At 41.6% G+C, this 20,355-nt stretch overlaps 1 long non-coding RNA gene across 1 annotated transcript in view; it reads left to right on the forward strand.

Moving 5' to 3' along the window:
• The window catches only part of LOC136373728 (uncharacterized), a 32,705-nt gene extending 12,577 nt beyond the window's left edge, over positions 1-20,128 (forward strand). The window contains exons 2-3 of the long non-coding RNA XR_010745714.1: positions 19,109-19,173; positions 19,465-20,128. This is a non-coding gene — a long non-coding RNA (uncharacterized lncRNA). The remainder of the gene's footprint in view (positions 1-19,108; positions 19,174-19,464) is intronic.
• Positions 20,129-20,355: the final 227 nt, after the last annotated feature.

Raw genomic sequence — 20,355 nt, forward strand, 5'->3', positions numbered from 1 at the left:
ACTGCCTGTGCTGTGTGTGATCACCCACTGCTCCGGCCCCCTGCTGCACCAGGCTGCAGCCAGGTGATGTCAGAGGATAAGGAATGACTGCCTGATTAATATATTCCTGTTTTGCCTGATGATCTCTCTGCTTATAGCACATTCTTTCAGTGGAATGGGACCCAAAACCATTTTTCCCCCACCTCCCGCTCGGGTGCTCCTGTTCTTTCACTGCTTGACTTGTGTAATGTGTGGAACCTCTTGTTGTGGTCTTCAGCTTATTAAAAACAGAGGCCCTTTCCTCGAGTGACAAAAGCTCAGGAGTGGTTTTTTGGTTTTTCCCAAGTTACCCTTATGAGTCAAGAAATGAGTCCTGGCATGTGCCAGCTTTTGTGCTGCAGAATGTTCCTGGACATGTTCTCTGTTCATGGACAGAATGTCCAGAGCTGCCTCACTTCTTCTGTTACCAAGTGCCACAGCATTTTACCCTCTGGGTGAAGCTGATGCTTCCCATGCAACACCTTCTGTAAGTTATTGCACATTTAGTGCTTAGTAGTTAACTACTGTAATCCATTCTGATGGAGCTTGACAGGACACAGGGTGTTAATCTTCAGTAATTCTGCCTTAACACTCTTATTTAGACCACAATTCTTGTATGGGAGACTGTTCTAGGCTGATTCTCCAGCCCTGAGTCCCCGTGGGCGTGGAGCAGCGAGGAGCAGCTGACCCAGTGCGTGCTCTCCATCCCCGGGCTGTCAAATGCCACCGGGCACACCAGGGGATGCTGACTGACCCTGCCGCAGGCAGGACACCAGCAAGGCTGTCAGGGCTCCGTGCTGCTCACTGCTGTCTTCTGAGACAGCAGAAGGGAAGGGGAGCGGAGGGTGAGGTCAGAGCAGTCCCCGCACTCCTCGGGAGCCGGGATGCGTGTAGGCACACTGCAAGCTGCAGCTCCCCTCGTCCTGGAAATGCGCTGATCAAAGGCTCTCTGTCAGTATCTGATTAAGAGCCGTGTAAGAGCGCTGAAGACATTTCCTTCTGGCTCACAGCTCTGATTACAGGCGGCTCCCGGGGTGAATTTCCCCGCTAGCAGACAGCCTTGTCTCCAGGCTCCACCTGACGCTCTAGGGTTTCTCCATGCCACGGCTTCCTGTTGTTGAAGGCTACTATTCATTCGCAGCTTGTAAATCAGGGGCTTGTAAATCAAGGGATGAAAAAAAAAAAAAAAAAACTACTGTTGGAGGAATGTTCCTCAGCAAATTCTTCTCCCTCCCCCAGATATTTGTTTTCCCAGGGTGTACAGTCCACGATCGTGGAAAAATATTTTAAGATTCGACATCTGTAACTAATGACAGAGGTGGAAATGGAGGGCCATACCTTCTTCATTACCTAGGAAATTTGCTGTAACTGCTTTAATGTGATTTTTATTTTTTTTATTATTATTTAGGATTGGGTTTATTTTATAGCAGAGCCAAATTAACATTTTTATTGCTAACAAGCAATAGACTCTCATCTTTACAGTAACCTCCAGAATGGCTGAAAGCTTAATGTAAGCAAAAAGCAGAGGAGAGATTTGGGGTTGCTTAGCACTGATTTTCCTGCAAAAATGATTGAAATAGTGTTAAGGAGCTCTGCCCTGATGAATGCATCCAGGTGAACACAAGCAGCTGCTACTACTGCAGAGAGCACAATGCATCCAGTGAGGATCTCTCTCAGGGGCTGCAGAACTCCAGGCAGCAATGATAATTAGAGGACAACATTTGGTAGCCAAACCTCAAGAAGCACACACCCTTCGAAACAGAACAAGCTCAAACTGAATTACTGCCAGACATGCTGCTTATCTGGTGTAACACTGAGAAATGTGCTGTGCATGTAATTTTGAGCTTTAACTCCTTTCTCTGTCAGCAGGCAGAGCTGCCTGCTGGCCTGTGTGGCTCGTGGTGTGCCTGCAGAAATTGTGCTGGAGCAGATTTGAGGAGATCTCAGTACTTAATGGGCACCTACAAAGCTGGATGTAGGGTCTCTCTGCCCCTCAGCCCGATGGGCTCCTATCCTTACTCCAACCAGGTGCCTCAGGAGAGGAGCCTGGACCTCTGTGCTGTGCTCACCTCCAGCAGGGTGCAGATGCAACCCTCTGCAGGTCCTGAATGAACTCTGCAGCTGGTGTTCCCAGCTTCCCTTTGCTTTTTAGCCAGAGTGGCCTATTCCAGCCACACACACAAAAAAAGAGTAATTTTCAATCTAAGCTCATTTAACATGTACCAGATGGGGTTTTTTTGGTACTGAGCCCTAGAACAAGGCAATGACTGGAGGAGGGCCATGAGAGAGAACTGCTGCAGCCACAGCTCTGAAAGAATCCATGGGGTTTTGTAGGGGGAAGATGGGATGAAGATGGCATAGAGATCTAGTAAAGGGGCTGAGGCAAGAATTGAGGGAACATATGAAAAGTAGTAAGAACTGATCTAAGAAAAGAGAAAATTTGAAAAGAAATATAATTTCTCATTCACTGAAAAGCCAAAATATGTGACAACTTCTTAAAGGTCAGGGGAGCCGACTCCTTTTTTCTATCAAACTAGATGATATGGCAGCCAAAGAAACATCTGAAAATGTGCAGGGCAGGAGTAAAAAAATAATGGTCAAGAGCTAAAAATAAAAAAAAAGATTAATTGTGCTTTATTTTGACTCTAGTCATCACGCCATTAATTCTGAACTTTAAAAATACTTGCTGTTATTATTCTTGATGATGTGGTTAGTTGGTTATGCACTTTGTTACTTGTTGCCGTGAGAAAAATCTGTGACTGTGCTTTGAAGTAAGAGCTGAGATGCAAGAAAATGTGTTTCTGACAGCTTGCAGGAGAGACTGGGCTAGCAAGAAACCCTCAGCTATGGAAAGAATAATGTGCCTAATTTCACAGCTCCTGGAAGTGTTGTCTCTGAAAGAACTTTGTCTTTGCACAAGGATAACCTATATAGGGACTGCATGAATCTCTTTGGATTCATGTTCCTAGTAAAAACAGGTCAAAATTATTTTCTTAAGTGAAATCGGAATTGAACTTGACGTATAAAATATTTGCATGAGGTTTTTCTGTTTTCTATAACTCCTAATTTTTATGTTCATTTCCATGTCTTGGTTTTAATGGAGAATAGATACGAAAATGCTGAAATGTCTTAAATTAAGGGTTGCATTTGCAGTATTTCCATTAGAAAAACCTAGAAATCTGGTAGCCTATCCAGTTCTGTGTAACCAAGAGGGTACTTCAGCTTCTGGGTCTCCACACATCCAAAAATCCCAGACTCTGAGGTTTTCCAACAACCACAAATAGATGGAGAATGCTTTCTAGACTTGTTTTCTAGTTTTCTCCCCTTAACTTCTCAGAACTTCTGAAAGCAGTTCCTTTGATTGCTTTTATACTTAGGAGTAAAATTTGCTTAAGTTAGGTACTTAAAACTGCAGTTGTAGATGAGTTGACCATCAATTCTGTGCATTCAATCTCTTCAGATGAGCTCAGACTGCAAGCACTGTGACACCTGACCCTTCAAAATGTGCTTATTCACCTGAAAATGCTGACTTGGAACCAAGCCTTTTTTTTCTGTGTTTTGCTCTTCTCAGGCATTCTGCAGCTTCTACCCGAAGCTTCTCTTACTTTTTTTCAAAATTGAACCTCTGGTTATAAGTTCATGTAGAAGTAATTTATTTTGAAGTCATTTTAATAGGCTGAGGTACTAATTAGTTTCAATTTCTTGATTACTGTCTTAAATAATTTTGTGGCTGGTCACTTGACCCTAATGAGTCAATTTTTCTAAATTGATTAGGAAGCTATGGGCACTGCCTGCACGAGTTGCCTGGATATAAACTCTTTCTGGAAGACCCTTTAGCAGAAATGTCAAAAGAATAGCTGCTCAGATCCATCATTTCCCTCTTATTCATGCTTGATGCTTTCCCAATTTTGTAACCAAGGGCTTGTAGGAGACCTGATGGATGCTCCTTCCTCTTTGATGTTGTCTGGGCATGGCTGGAACTTCATAATTGAGAAGGAGACCTGCCTGTAATTACTGGGCCTGTCCTTGTGATGGCCTAGAAAGGGACCTTAAAGCAATAAGACACACTTAATATCAGTGGGCGACTCTGCTGTGTCCATTCCACTCTGAGAGTCATGATGCAAACCTCATTCTGCTCTGTGACTGGGGAAGAATTCAGCATTTAATTTTCCCCCGCTTCCTCTCTTATTTGTGTAAATAGAGGGCATAAAAAAGCCCTGTACATAACATTTTTTGCATCAAGTGAGTTGGTTTTTCATTTGCCTGTGTTTCCTTCAATTTTTTTTTTTCAGTTTCCTCCTGAATGTGCCTTTTGCTTTTTCATGCCTCCGCTTCTGACTACTTTTTTTCCTTCTGTCAAACACCAGTTTTTTTTATTTGTGTCACATTTTCTTCTCCTTCCTTTCCTGCCCTCTGAAGTCTTCAGTGCTTTTAACCAGGGTCTTGTTTAATCATTACATCAGTCTCTGCTAAAACTTGCATAAGTGAGGAGGCTCTGTGACATTAATGGCAAACAAATCCTGTGATGTATCCCACTTTCTTTTTCTTCTGCTATTGGAGCTTGGATGTGCAAGGGTTAGAAGGCATTTGCCCCAGAACATCTTGTGCTGACCTTGCGGAAGTTTGATGAACTTAAATGTATTAGGAAGTGTTTAAATCCAGGCAAAGCTGTGGAATCTAAGGACTTGTTATAGATATGAAGGGTGCTAAAGCCTTAAAGCCTTTCAGAAATTGTTTTTTTAAAAAGAAATCTCTGGAATGTGATTGATTAGAGTCTCAATAATAATTTAATAACTCATCTTGAAGCCTTGAGTGGCTGAAGATTTTTTTCAGGAGTACCAATTGCCATATTTTTTGTCCAAATCTCTATTTAAAATGTTAGTGAAGAACCTGAAAGCTGCAGATGGAGACCTTTGATTTCTTTGCTTCTAGCTGGTGTGGAGGCAGTAATCTCTGAAAGCAGGGTCGAGGAATTATTCCACACTATAACTAAGCTCAGCATCTCCCCAGTTCTACAGGGAGAGAAAGAGAGACAACCATTAATTGGCTAGTGGTCTTTGTGGTGTGATAGCCAAGATGGAAAACTGATTATAACTGCAAATTGGTGTTGGGAGTCACTGGGAGGTATAAAACACATCACATGTTTTCCAAGGTGCACAAGGATGTTCAGGCAAGGGGTGTGTGTATATCTATTCATCCATAGATTTTTCCTTCTATCTTTTTTCTGCCTGAAGCTGAATCAGAAGGGGTGATGAGAATGTGGAGAAGAAAATTGGTCAGTGTTCATGGGACAGAGTTCAGATCATTGGCACTCTGGGCACCGGGTTTTAGTTTTGGTTGAATGCAGCACCAGGTGGAACAGGCTTGTGGGTCCTGTAGGAAGCTTTAGGAAAAGCTTTTATGGGGAAATATTTCCTAAGTAATTTGTTTTGATAATGGATGTGTCCAAAAATCTCTGATGTACACTGGAGAGAAAACCTCAAAGGGGAGGAGGGACACTTTCAGTCACCTTGAATGTGTGAAATATTAAAGCCTGATATATAAAGGACACTGTAAATGTTGATAAGAATTCATGAAGGCAATAAATTTTTCTTTTCTATCATATTCTATCTAGAGAAAGAAAAAAATTTGTTTTGACTGACAACAGCGTTTCCTCTATAGGTTCTTCATTCTCTTTCCAGTGCACAGTTCTTATCTCTGCAGTCGCTTGAGCAACAGTCTCTTGGATGAATCAAGCAGGGCTCTCCCATTCCTGGAGCTTCAAGTCCCTGCACAGCAATATTTGTTCTTCAGGTGCATTCTCCTTTCACACCACTTTTTCCTGTCCCCAAAGGCTTCCTGGCCTTTGCCCCTTCCCTGCTCCCCTGTATCCCCTCATGAGCTGTGCATTATGCCTTCCAATTGTTGATTGATTACTTTTATTTATGTGGGAACAACACTCTTATTCAACATATTTCTAAATTAGATCATCAGGGGAGGAGGAGCAGGAATTTCCAGCTACCTATTCCCAAATGAAGTACCTTTTTTTAAATTTTGGCTTGTGTGTAAATTTAAATGTCATTTATCTGTAGGGAATAACAAGAAAGTTATTATGAGAGGGCAGCTCCACCGCTAGGGATTAAAGAAAAGATTTAAAGTATTTTCTATGGTTTGTGGGGGGGTTTTTTGGGTTTTGTTTGGGTGGTGTTTTGTTTTTTGGTTTGGTTTTTTGTTTTCGTGGTGGGGTTTTTTTCGTTTGTTTGGGGTATTTTTGTAGCTCATATTTGTTCTGCATTTTATTGATCAGTTGAAGACGTCAAAAAGAGACGGCGAAGAAATCAGTAGAGTTAGGTTTTGGGTATATGAAGTTTGCTGGCTTGGCTATAATCTGTTGTGTGGCTTCTCAAATTTTATTTTGCTTCCTTATGCACATTAGAATCGTCTTTTCACAGTCTTTTAAGGTTTCTCTCTGAAAGTGGTATAGAACACCTGCATGTTGTTATAAGAGAAAGAGAGGGAGTGACAAAGCTGAAGAGGACCTTCAGTGTTGGAGCAATGTGGGTCAGCATCCTCTTTTCACAGAAGGATGGGGCAGCTATTATTATATATTTTTTTTAAATTTATGTATGCATGTTGTCCATTCAATAGTCCCAAATTTAAAATTTACTATCAGCCTTGTTTCTGAATGCACTGATAGCAGTGCTTTCAGCTGTGGTTTGTTTGTTTGACTTGTGGGTGAAACAACAGGGAGCCCACAGATGGCATCTAATATTTAGGCAGGAAGAAGTCAGCTCCAATGTCACAGAGGAAAGTGTTATAAATAGAAAATGTGTCTGCAGAAGAGCTAATTAATTTACAGTGAAGACACTAAGCAAGATAACTAGTGCCAAATCCACGCAGGAATATTTTAAACTGACATTTTTCTTGGTCTTCAGAATAACTTCCACTCTGCTCCAGCATGAGAGAGTGTAAAGAAGCTGTGGGAAGTCTGGTGGTGTGTTTCCAGCTTTTCTGAACGTGGGCTCTGCCAAGTGAAACTCTCAGTTGTACAGCATGTGCTGGCAAGGGAGAGAATATGCTCCGCTATCTCACAGCCTTCAGTGGCTGAAAGCATTCCCCCTCACTCCTGGGGAAGTGCAGGGATGCAGTCCTGGTGAGAAGTTGTGCAGCACACTGTAATTCCTTCAGTGCTGAGGTGGGGCTCTAATCGAGTTCACCAACAACAACAGATGGATTTGTTCACTTGTTGGTTGGGTTTTTTTCCCTTGGCACACTTTAAGACCTGGATTTAGCATCTCTGGTTAAATGATACTTCACCTTCCCTCCCACATCTGGCCCTTTCTTTTTGTGCCCTGGGTGCAAATGAATGGCTTGTCTGTTCCCTGTGCCTCTCCTTAAGCCTGAGATCTGTGGCACAATTTGGCTCCAGTTTGATAAGACGCAGACACAAATTCAATCTGCTGTAACTAAACCTCACCATTTATAAATCTCTTGATGATACTGAGGCTTTAAGCAATTTTTTCTCTCTCTCTGATAGATGGGGCAGAGGCAGGTCTGGTGTGAATGCCAGCTAAACTGTGAGAATGCAGCACAATAATTGAGTGAGGAGCTTGGTCAGTTATTTTTATACTTTTAAGTTGAATCAACACAAATTTCTTTCACTTTTCCAGTGTTCTTCGTTTTTATGCACTTAAGTATTTATTTTTCATGTTGGCTTCAAGTATCACGCTTTAAAATCTAAATTTTTTTAATTCCCTATATGGTAGTGGGAGGATCTCAGCATTTATTTGAGGTATGGGTTTACATGGTTTTGGAGTGTCTGGGGAAACTTTCCAGGGCAATAAATCTCTTTCTGCTTGAAATAAATTCACTTATCGTGTATTGTCCTGGGTCTTGCAACAATGCAGTCTGGTAGCTCTTGAGAAATAGCTGTGGGAAATATACAAATAAAGAGACTAAATGACTTTGAAAATGGATCTTCCCTATTTTGACTTAAGGGATTTTTTTCTGTTGTTTAATTTTTATGGTCTCCTGACTTCTTCAGCCACTGCAGTGAGTGGGGTAAATGCAGTCCTACTCTCTCTCTTTTAGCACTTGACAAAGTTGCTGTCTGTTGGACTTATCTCTGGAAGTATCATTCAGGCCTCCTTATGCAATACTCTTGTTCAAATATACATTTTCTTTCATGGTTTTTTTGGCCTCACTGAAAATTTCCTCCTTCTTCCCCCTCCTTTGCCTCTTCCCCACCTCCAGCTCCAGTCTAGAGCCATATGGACTCTTTCACTCTGAGCACTAACCTTTGATGAATATGCCCTTTATTGCTGCTCACTCCCAGAGTCTGCAAGGAGCAAGACTGATTTTGCAACTGGTTTATTTCATATCCTAAAATCATCCTGGCTAAGGAAGGATCACAGAACTTCTGCATCTGAAAGTTGTTTTTCACCCGATGAACAGGTTCAGCAGAGTTAATCTCTTCATAAAGCCCCAACCATTCCTTGCTAATGAGAACCATGTGCACATCAAATAGCACAGGTCCTGGAGAGAATACTTTGATGCTCCAAACACAAAACATCTTCAGGTTAAATGTTACAGGAGACCCGAGGTGGTGGGAGAAAGTGGAGGTGCAGAATGGAAATGGGGTTTGTACGGGGAGACAGGAGCAGGGGACAGCTCAGGTCATTGCGCAGGGGCTTCGTGCTGAATACAGCTCCAAGCTATCACCAGAGCAAACATCTCCAAGACTCACGTGAAATATATCTTTTCTTGGCTAACACCTTGCAATTGGAGGCCAGGAAAAATACCAAGGGTTTGGGGAATTGCTGAAGAAATGTTTCATAAACAATCTAAATTTTGAGGTGCTATTAAAGCTGATGTCATCACTTGTGGTGTCACTCAGCTCTGTTTTCCATTCTGAGTGTAAACCAGAAATGGACTTACCTTCAAACTGGAGTGACTGTTTGGAAGAGCTCAGCCACCTCTCTGTGTCTCAGGGAGACTGACCAGGGATGGGGAGGGAAGGATGGAACAAAATCCATTGTGACCAGGAGCAGGGGAGGGGAAGCCACCACTTCAAGCAGACCATGTGCTGTGGCTGGCAGGTAAATGTGCAGGCTTTTTGTGCATTTCTAACCAAGATTAATTACTTCTGCTCTATAACTCTCTGTGGCATTGCAATGAGCACACAGCTTCACAAGTTTCCCATTTGTGCATCTGTGTGTTTACATGATATGTTTCAGCTTTATTTCTGGCAATAATTATTCTTTCACTCCTAAGGACAGCTTTGACATTTATGTCTGTGTAAAAGGATGCACTCACATTTTCTGCCACTTCTAATAGTGAGGCCAGTAGCTAATCCATGTCAAGTAGTTCCCTGCAAATGGATCACTTTTCTGCTTGGTGTCCTTAGCTTTGCATGGGGTGACTTCTGAAGTCTCTGTCCTCACATATCCAAGACAAAAATAGCTGTGTGTGTAAAAATGAAGTAATAGGGCTGAATCCTCAGGTATATCAGAACAGAAGTACATAGGATTTTAAAGGTGTCTTTCCACTCTTGCAGGTATTGGGAAGCCATTAGACCCCTTTATAACTGTTGCTGATGGTTTTGTTCCTGTGCACTGTCCCTCTGAGGGCTCTGTCCAGCAGACCTGTGTTACCAGTGCACAACCAGGCTGGCTGAGCTGTGCCTTGCTCTACAGAGGGGAGTGAGGGTGTGGATGTGGGGAATGTGTGCAGTGCTGGTTTTTTTTTGGACTGCATTCACCTTGGAGTCGCCTTTTTTTTTTTTTCCTGAAAGGTTGCAATGTGTAGTTAGCCCAGGTCAGGTCATGGCTGATGCTGTTCTTGCAAGTCCCTTCTGTCTCCCTGCCTCCTGCCACTATCAGTCCCCCAGAGGGAAAGAATTCTGTTAGCTACAGGATGCTAATCAGAACCTCCCCTTCTGTCATGTCACAGCTCTTATTTGTAATGGTGCTGTGTGCATCTGTAGCTTCTTTTTTATTTTAATCAATAATCGAAGGGCATTGCTCCCTTCTGATCCCTTGCTGTGTCCCCTCCTGGGCTGGAGACAGTTCAGGTTGCAGAAGCTCCACCTGGAAGCCATCCTGCTGCTGCTGCTCCCCCTGCCTGCCCCTAGGGAGCCAGAGCCTAATAGCTTACACGTGTATTCCAATTATCTCTTCCCTGCTTTCCTGCCCTGCATCCATCACTGTGCAACAGCAGCTTTGGGTGCAGCACCCAGGCTGCGTTAAAGCCCTGCCTGACTGATTCCTTACAAAGATTAAAGTTGCTGACATTTTTGTGCCCCAGCTCAGATAGTGCATGCTGGCTTTGATTATTCTCTGTTCCAACCCCGATATAAATCTGAGCCAGTGGAGTTATGCAGATGCAAGGGGGAAATCAGATGTGCTGCCCAGGCCTTTTGATGTCACCAGCTGCCTGCTCTGATTTGCATCCATTGCTGCAGAAGGAAAACAGGAGCTCACCTTGTAAGCAATCACCCCAATTCAATAATTAATCTGAGAGTGCACAGTCTGTGTCACAGCTGGAATTATTGTGCCAGGTTTCATCACTCTGCCTTTGTTTGTATCTCTCTGGTAACTGGCTAGGACAGGGGGAAGCAATTGGTTGGTTTCCTTAACCAAAATGTTAAAATGGAAAGCACATTAAGATTTAAGTGCTAAAAGGGTTTCTGGGGTGAGATGGGGAGGAGAAAGTTTGTGAAAGCCTTGAACCAGTGATGCTCACTTTGACAACATTGTTTTTATGCAAGCAAAACCCTCCCAAACTCATTGAATTTTTTTGTCTTTCTGCCACTACAAATAATAAATTTCTTTTTCTGTCACTGCCCTGTGCTATGTGGAAGGGCTTGTTCTTCAGCTGCAAGAAAGCAAAGCATGTTCTATTGACCACCCCAGTTCAAACCTCTGCAGTGCTGCCCCAAATGCCACACTGGCTGTGCATCCTAGGCAGAATACTTCTACTGGTATCTTCCCATCAAAAGGCAAAGGGGGTCACCTTGCTTTCCTTTTGTTGCCCATGAAAGATCTTAAGGAGCCAAAGAAGCTGAGGGTTTGAGCCACTGGGAAGCTTGGGCACTCTACCACTGACAGTCCTGCTGTGAGCTCTGGTGTGGCTGTGATGTCTCCTGGGAACTTGCAGAGAGGTCTAAAACGACCCTGGGTTTAAAGAGGAACAATACTGTTGAAAGTTTAGAGAGAAGAGGTGAAAACCTGGTCTAGGAACCAGTGGTTTTGGTCCACTCCTGTTGATTCAAATATTTCACTTCTAAATGAAAAAAAAAAAATCCAATTTCTATATATCATGGTTTTTTGTTTGGTAGTTTTTGGTGGGTTGTTGGTCTTTTTTTTTTTTTTTTAATGAAGAAGTAGCAAGGAAACAGCTTCTGTCTAGACTGGGACATCTCTGTATGTACCCAAAGGTATGAACATAAGCCCTTATAGGATTTTTCACTCTAAAGATAAAGCCAGAAGAGGCTAGGGAACTGAAACTCTTGTAGCTTGGGCCACAGATAACTATGAAATTTTAGACCCCGAAGTTAAGTTTGGTTTGTGGGTATTCAGAATATGACTTAATTTGTAACCTGGGTCCTAAGGGTTGCAGGAGCTTGTGGTGCTGTGACTGGTAAGGGAGGGAGCAGAGGAGAGTCTGCCTGTTTGCTCCGCTCCCCCTCATCGTGTACCTTTCTCCTCTGTCTCTTCTGATTCATGTTTCAAACCACAAATCATGCAAAAAGATGCCCTCTGTAGGTCACTTTATGGAGCAGTGATTTACTTGCAGATGCTGCCCCAGGTACTTTTCTGTCAGTGTGTCTTAAATTTCATGCCTCTAGGAGCTGTGGGCTTGCAGCTCACCAGTTCCCTGCCATGGGCACGTCTGTGTCTTCTGATTGTAAACCTGCATTACCATATTCTGTGTAATAGTTGCTTTTCATTATCTCTTTGCAATTTTACAGCCCTCTACTCACCAAGGAAAAAAGAAAAAAATCAGGTCTTCATAAATTGTGAATAAGTTCCTGTCACTTGTGATCCATTGGTTTGTAGAAAACCATTAATTGTGATTCCTTCTCATTAATTCTGGCCATGAATATCATGCAGAGCCCAGTGTTGCATTAAGCTTTTTATTGTTGAGAGACAGCAGTAAGCCATGACCTTATAAAGCCTAGCAGTCAGTATTTTTATTAGTATATTAGATATGATGCATTACACCTGCCATTTCTGTGATTTTCATGGATGGTTCATAGCTCTTAGGAACTCAGTGCTTGACATTTAAGATGGATACAGCACCAATTAATTTAAAAACACAAACTTCCTGGCTATTCTCGTTATTGAATTAGCACAGTATTGTGAACCACTTGCCTCCTGTGTGTGAGAAACAATTCATGAGCAGGACATCAATGTTAATGCTGTTTTAACCTTTGCTGGTTTGTTAAGGGATGGAACACTCGATGAGATGCTTACATCTTCTGGAAAAAGTGCTCGTTTCAGCCAGCTAAATTGACCTGCTTATTGGTGTAGTGATGGGGAAAATGTGCTTTGGGGACAGGTACCTGGACATTCTGGGATTCAGACTTGCTTGGAAAAAAGCAGGAATGTGGTAGCAAGGATGGGGTCCGGGTAAAATCTACCCCTAGCCCCAGCAGCTGGAGGTTAGTGTCAACGAAAAAAATTATTCTGTTGCTTAGAGTACATGCTTGGAAATGGAATGAAAACTCTCAGCTGAGCTGGCATAACCCAGCCATTAAAAAAAAAAATCACTTTTCTTCTGGTTTTGCCCCAAATTCTGTAGAAATCTGTTGTTGTTCCCACACGTATCCAGATATGAAAAGTTCTCAACATTGAATTATGTCTCCTCAGAGAGGACAAGCCGCTGCATAAGAGACCCAACATCCAAAAAGTTTTACCTCTGTGTACTGAGCAAGAGACAAAACAGCTCTGACAGACAATAGATAAGAGAGAGGTTGGTTATTTTAGTGCCTGTGTTTGTCTTTGAAGCTGGATCAGCAGCCCAAGAAAAGTTGACTCTGCTCTCACAGTGAGCCCTGCAGCTGCAGGCTTCATCCTTGGAAACCATTATGGGCTTTGCCTTCTCTGTAGCTGCTTGTTTCAGCTTCCCAGAAATGTTTGAAGGTGCTGGAGGGGGATCTGGTGCAGTTTCACAAACTGGCCTCAGTATCTGCAAAGCTGTCTGGAACTGGAGGAGGAGCAGTTCAGTTTTCAGATCTGTAGTTAATTGTGTTTACTTTGTAGTATCTTTATCAAGAATGAGACCCATTTTAAGGAATGAAGCCCCCTTATCAATCATTTGGATGAAGTTTTTGGGGTCAGTGGATCTGAATACTGAAATAAAGTGGTTCAGAATTGGATAACGAGAGCGCAAATTGCTGTGGAAATTGTCAGGTTTAAACTGATCAGGATACAAACACTGTTAGTTTGAAAACTATATAAAGGTTAAAAAAAGGGCATGCTAAGCCACCAAGCAGGAATAACAATCATAAAGTGGTATTCAAATAGCTCTGCTGGGGGAAACTGCTAATTGTTCCTCTTGGGTAAGCAGGTACAAGAAGACAGTAGCCTCAGGGTAAAAAAATTACAGCCTTGAGCCAGACAGAGAGAGACCACCTGGGTGTCTCAGCAGCTGCTGTAGGTTTGGATTCAGCAGTGCCTAAAGAGTGCCTTTCCTGGGCACTCTGCTCCCCAGGAGCCCAGGCTGTCCCACCCTGGGTGTTCTGTCAGCCCTGGACTGGGCTGCCTGGAGGCAGTGAGCAAGGAAAAGGGAGAAGGGACAGAGATTTTGCTGGTTTTCCTCCTCTCCTTCCTCCCTGCTGCTCCAAGCTCAGGCTCAGACACTGAGCTGGGCAGGGGCTGCCAGGGCAGGAGAGTGAGGGTGGGTGCCTTGAGGAGGAGCACTCTGGGCAAGAGAAAATTCTGATGTCAAACTATAAATTACTTGAGAGATCCTGCTCCTTGACAGCAGGCTGCTCTTTAAAATTGGCAAATAAATTAGCTTTATCAGGCTAAAATGTAAGCTTTCTGTCATGCTTGGTGTCTCAAAACTCCTTTTGCTTTTATTTTAAAAGGAAGACAAGGGAAGAAATAACTTTTAAGAGCTTTAGCACTGTCTGTGCTGAGCAATGTAAAAGTGTAAGATCTATTATATCAACACTGTAAGTTTGGCCTGTAAAGTCTCTGCCTTAAAATTCAGTCTAATCTGGTGTGATGTATTCCCTAGATGCCATATGAAAAATGAAGAATTTGCCTCTTTGGAAACTGTTTCAATCCTAAGCCAAAATATCCATAAAGCGGCAGCTACTGTTTATCCGCTCGCACGGAAACATCCACGAGGTTTTACACTTTTTGGATCCAGTTACAACAAATGTCACAAGCTGAATAATAAAACCATATTCCCAGAGATCTGCCTTCATTATTGATGGTGTCTTTAACAAACAGGAAAACAAGTAAAGAGGGTGGGAGTCTGACCTCCACTTTGATCTCAAAGTGGGAAAAAGCATCGGCCAAGCAGAGGATGGAGGAGGACATCAGCCTCTGACCTTGGGTCCAAAGACTGCCAAAACTCCACAGGGTTTTTTTTGGTTGATAAATGAAATAGATTTTAAATACACTTCTATTTCCATTTGTTCCCTTTGCTGTTGCCTCACAGCAGAGTTGTGGCAGCTTCCAGGTGATTTCTCTCAAGCCCTGGAGGGGAACTCTCCACTGACAGGGAAACCTCAGTGATACATTCACTGTAATATTCATACCCTTCTGATCCTCAGGACTTAAATGAACCCTTACTGGCTCTTCATCCACAGTATATGGTGTTAATTTATCAATCTAATTTGTTCTTTATATGTCTATGGAGATTCTGTTTGGGAAGAAGGAGTGGAGCTGGGAGGTGATGTGGGAGTTGGATGCAGAGCTCTTTCTGACAGCAGAAACCAAGCTTTGTTTGTTCAGGGAATATCCTGACACCCCAGGATGTATACATGGGGCTTGGTTCATGTCAAACAACCAAACTGTTCCAGCTTGGAGAGCAGCAGGTGCAGGGATTGCTATTCCTGGGAAACTTGATGCAAGTGTAAGTTATTCTGATTTCATCTGAGAAGCTGGTGCCTGACCCTGTGAGGGTTGGTCTGCAGATCCATTTCTTTCCTCTAGAAGGAGGTTTTTCTTCTGTAAAGGTGTAGAGTTGGCTTAGAACTGTGTGCTTTTACCCTTCTGGGCCGTCTCTCTGTAGTGCTTGAACCTTTTGGGTTGGGAAATGTTGCAAAAACCATAAAGATATTTATGGCCTACAGTGAGCTTCTGATTTGCCTCTTCTGTTTCATCCAGTGCTATCTCTGTTGTGCTTACCCAGAATATATGAACGTAAAAGAGTTGTGTCTTCCATTTGTTGCAGCAACAGGCAATTGAAAGATTAAAATAAATGTAATATTCTCAAAATAAATCTGGGGAAAACCAACAGCCTATCTTCAGCATTCTGGCAGCCAGTGTTGTATTTATTTTTCTTTCCTCTGAGTCAAACTGTTACTTCTCTCAGCAGAAGGAAGCCAAAAACCTGTATTGGGGTGGTTCTGTGAATAGCTGAAGCACTGAAGGCATTCAAATAAGATTGTTTTGCCCAGCTGTTTAGGAGAATATTCTGCATAATTGATGTACCATAAACAAAGTGACTATTGGCGAGCACAGCTGTCATTTCTATAGTCAGACTTGACGGAGAATATGGGAGTCACTTGTTATGAAAATCTGGTGGGTCTGTTTTGTCATTCTTAATTTGTAGGCTTCCAGAAGAATCTAGATTTCTCAAACAAACACAATGTGCTAATCTTTTGTCCAGGAAAAGCTGTAATCACTTTCCTCATTGAGACACAGCACTCTTTCTTTGTGGGTGCAAAGGGAAGTTATCAAAGCAAAGTTAATCAGGGCTTTTGAATATGGGATGGGTTGGAGTTTTTTGGGGGGAGGGGGCATTTTTTTTGAGGTTGTTGTTGTTGTTTTGTTTGGGTTTTTAAAATGAAGATAGAAAGTAATTTTTAAAACAAACAAGCATATTTTGTTTTTCAAAAAATCATATTCAATAATCAAATTTTTAAAACTTAATGTGCTTAAAGGACCAGAAATAACTTCTTATGTCATATCATTGCCAGATATGAGCTACTCTGCTGAGGCTGTGAAATAATAAGAAACTGTTTCAGGGTAGGGATCTGTCCAATTGCAGGAGCTCCCTCAGCAAGATATGCTGTAGAAATCAAAATGGACTACTTCTGCTGGTGTGGTGCTCTTCCAGCCAGAAAAAAGGGAGAGAATTTCTAGACAGACCCCTTCCATCTCAAGGAATGGGTGGAGGAGAGCTGACTGTTCAGTTATTGGTGTGAGGGGCTTTCTGTCTTCAATAAAGCCATGTACCACTAACACATCTGGCCTCCTCAAGAGTCTCCCAGTTAGACAGGGTTAATTTTTTGGGTAAGTGCTGTGGGGCTTGAGCACTGTTAGCTGGATGTGCCAGAGTGCTCTCCTGGCTTCCAAAAAGTGAAGAGGTAAAGATAAGGCTTAACAACCTATAATTCCTTACCATGGTCCCATTGTGTCCAGCTGAGACCTCTGCTGGCCCCAAAACTACAAATAAGTGACCAGGGGAAAAGACTGTTCTTATGTTTCTGTCTAGGGTGGGACTGTATCTCTATTTTAAGGACCATGTAACAGAAATAGGAGCAGAACAACACCAAACTCTGTCCAGCAGAGTAAGAAATCCCAAATGAGGATTTTCTTCAGCTTGGAAAGATGGCTTGGGGTTTTTTGTTGTTGTTGTTTGGGTTTTTTGGTTGTTTTTTTTTTTTTTTAATCAAAGACTAGAAGAACTTGTAATATGAAGCTAAGCTGTAAGTTTTTGTTAAAAGAAACCCAAAACAAAAGAAAACAAAAACCACACACACCCTCAAATCCACTGAAATTTGGGAATGGGACTTTTTAATGTATTCCTCTTCCCTTGAAAGCTCACAGGCTCCTAGGTAGCTGTAGAGGAGACCTGATGAGAAACACGTGAGGTGAACCTCTTTGAATAATGATGCCATCTGCAGGAGTTTCCCAGCCATCAGCCCCGGTCCCAGAGGACCATTTGTACTTCACAGCATTAATATTCATTAGGTGTAACACCATATGTTGCACAGCAGGATGCATTGCCAGCAGACTGTTTGTCATAAAGCCAGATTTAATAAAGCATTGTAAAACAAACATTATGATGATAAATACAAAATGACAGGCTAATTAAGAGAATCTTAATTGCCATTTTTCTGTAATAACATTTGTTTAGTGTGTATCTGTCTTGTGCTAGTACCTTCCTTGTACAGCTTTTCACTTCGTATTAGTTCCATAAGGGAATCTGTGTCCTGGATGCTTTAAGGCACTTAATGTTCTTTTGCAAGAAATAAATTCAAGATTAATGAATTGTTGCTAGACTATAGATGTGCATAACCATCGACCTCCAGTCTTGAGGAGTGCAAAGAAATCCAGCCCTGAAATGTAGATTTCAGAGGGGGTGTGAGTTTGTTGGGGACAACTTAATGCCCCCTCTTGAGGGAATAATTTGGCAGTGCAGCAGTTGCATTTCTTTAGACAGGCACTGTGCAATCCTTCTCCAGGAGGAGTGCTTTTCAGGGAACAGCTTAGATGTCCATGGCAATTTTCACATTTCATTGTGCAAACTGAAAACCTCTTTTTTGCCTCCTTCACTAGACTAGAATTTCATTATTGGTCCAGCACCTTACACTGGCAACTTCATGGGAGAGGAAGGGATTTAAAGAATGTGAAATGATATTGTGAATTAATGCAGGGAAGTGACACCTATTTTTCTTCTTGCTATTACCTTTTTATCATAGCACTTGCTGCTAGAGTGTCAGGAAATTAATACATCCATCTTCAAACCTGTCAAGGTGTTGAGTTACAAAGATTTTCAGAAACTCTTGTAGAAGGAAGATGGAGAAATAAAGTCCTATACCATACAATGTATATATTCGTACCTGACCCTTTTATATGCAAAAGATAGAAATCATGACTCAAGAAAACCTCAGCAAAACTCATATGGGAGATCTGACCATCATAGTTGGGGTTATAAATGGATTTTAGAGTTCCTCTTAATGAGGTTTCCTCTTCCACAGGTGTCATTTTCTCCTGTAATGTAGATTTGGGCTTCTGCCTCGGTGTAATATTCTGTTGTGACTATAACCAAAACTGGTACAAAATTGAAAGTCAGGGAGAAGGAAAGCCCCAACTCTTAGTCCAGTGACATATTTTGAATTTTACTACCACATCTTTATGCCTGGATCCCTTGAACCTGTTACATATTTCACAAAACAAACTATCCTTAGGGACAAAAAAAGTCTAAAAAGGGTCCAAAAGCTTATAATTCATTAATTTCTTTTAGAAATATTTCTTCTGCTATTGTACCTCAGATGGAATTTTTAATGTACCTTGTCTTGTAGATTTTGAAATAGTAATGTGTCAGAAACTGGATAGTACTTGCTTTTTTTGCTTGGAGTTTGGGGTGATTTGGGGTTTTTTGCCTGTGCTATTAGCCTTTTAAATTTTTTTTTTAATTATTTTTTAATTTTACTTAATTTGTGATAAAACTGAAGCAGAGAATAAGCTTGGTAAGTCTTAAGCTATAAGAGTTTTTCTTTTGTTTGATGATGTAGGTTGGTTTGTCTATTGTGAATTTTTTGTGAGTTTTTTTACATTTTGGTTGATATGGAGGTTTTTTCAATCCAAATAGATAAAAAAGATTTCTTTCCTTCTCTGAACACTTCCTGGACTGTAATTTACAGCCCTTCCCAGTCTCCCACCTGGATCATCTCCCAGCAGTACCTTATATAGAGCTTTACTCTTGGTTTTCTCACTGAGTACTACTTCTTTCTATACCCTTGGGTTTTACCTACACTGCTCAGGTTTCAGTGTTCTCTCCTTAGCACACACAAATTATCAGTGAAGGATTTTCTAGCTTTATTGTGTTTTTTTTTGAGGAGGGTTTAACTACTTTCCTTCTAGATTTTAACCTTATTTAAACTATTACTTCTTCTCTTTGCTTCCTGTGCTACCTTCAGGTGACTGTTGGGTGTTTGACACTGTCTGTGACAATCAATTCACTTTACATCTTCCAGAATATGAGGTGGGCAAAATGTCCACCTCTGTGTTGTGTAGTCTCAATGGTCTCATCATAAAGGAAGAAAAAGGCTCCACAAAATTATTTTAAAAAAATTTAAATGAATAATAAAAAAATCCCACTGGATGTTAAATTTGTACTACTAGAAAAAAAATGCACATGGGCTTTACTTGAAACTCTTCTGCAAGAGGTACTGAATGGGAAAGAACCAAATCATGATATTTAAATCATCCTGGGACTGCAGAGAGAAGTTAGATGGCCAGGACAAATTAATAAGTGCTTTGTCTTCCTCCGAAGGATGGCCAGGACACTCATACTCTGGAGCAGGGAAGATGAGGTGCTGAAGTGGAGCAATTTTTGAGAAATTGGAGATGGAATCTCAAGGCATATAATGAGCAATCTGAATGATCCTGCTCAGAAATGGTGAATGCTGTGTTAAAAACCCGCATCTTCATGTGACAGCTGTTAAGACTTTAAAATATTTGTGTTGCAATGCTTTTAAAAACATCTTTTATCCTTTATGACATCGAAATTGTCATGGCCAAGGGGCAAAAATGATCAATTCACAGGCCTTAGTTTAGGAAAGTGGTTCAGCACCTTGGGAGCTGAGTGGTGAATAAATATAGTGAGATCCTCATGTGTTTTGTGCTACTCTAATTTATTCCAAGTAACAACCACACTTTTTTCTGTCCTCACACTTTCCTCTAGTGATGTGATCAATAATGGAGAGGCAGATGTTGGATTTAAGGTGCTCTTCTGGTCCTTCTGACATAAATGGGATTTTTTTTTTATTTGGAGAAGGGAATCTGTACTCATCTGTTGTGGGCTGGAAACTTGTTTGTGGTTGTGGCCCATTTGTGTTTCGTGTGTGTTTTTAGTAGTTTCACATGGAGAAATCCCGGTGTGAGTTTCCTCTATACAAAAGACTATCTGTCTGTGAGTGGTAACTTAGCAAAATCTCAATTCTTACCTTGTTCAGTATCAGCATGTTAAGAAGAGATGTGTGGTATATGCTAAGAATGGATTCCTGAGAGCTTTTAGGCAAAATATTTTCAGTGGATCAGTGTTTCTTGTTTGACACCTTTGTCATCTTTATCTATTGAATAAATTACACCAAGTACAGCTGATTTTTTTTGTACTTTAACACACCAAAGCTTTCAAAACAGTGATGACAAAAGAAAAAATAGA

Source organism: Sylvia atricapilla, chromosome 2, assembly GCF_009819655.1.
Source record: "Sylvia atricapilla isolate bSylAtr1 chromosome 2, bSylAtr1.pri, whole genome shotgun sequence".
Taxonomy (NCBI): domain Eukaryota; kingdom Metazoa; phylum Chordata; class Aves; order Passeriformes; family Sylviidae; genus Sylvia; species Sylvia atricapilla.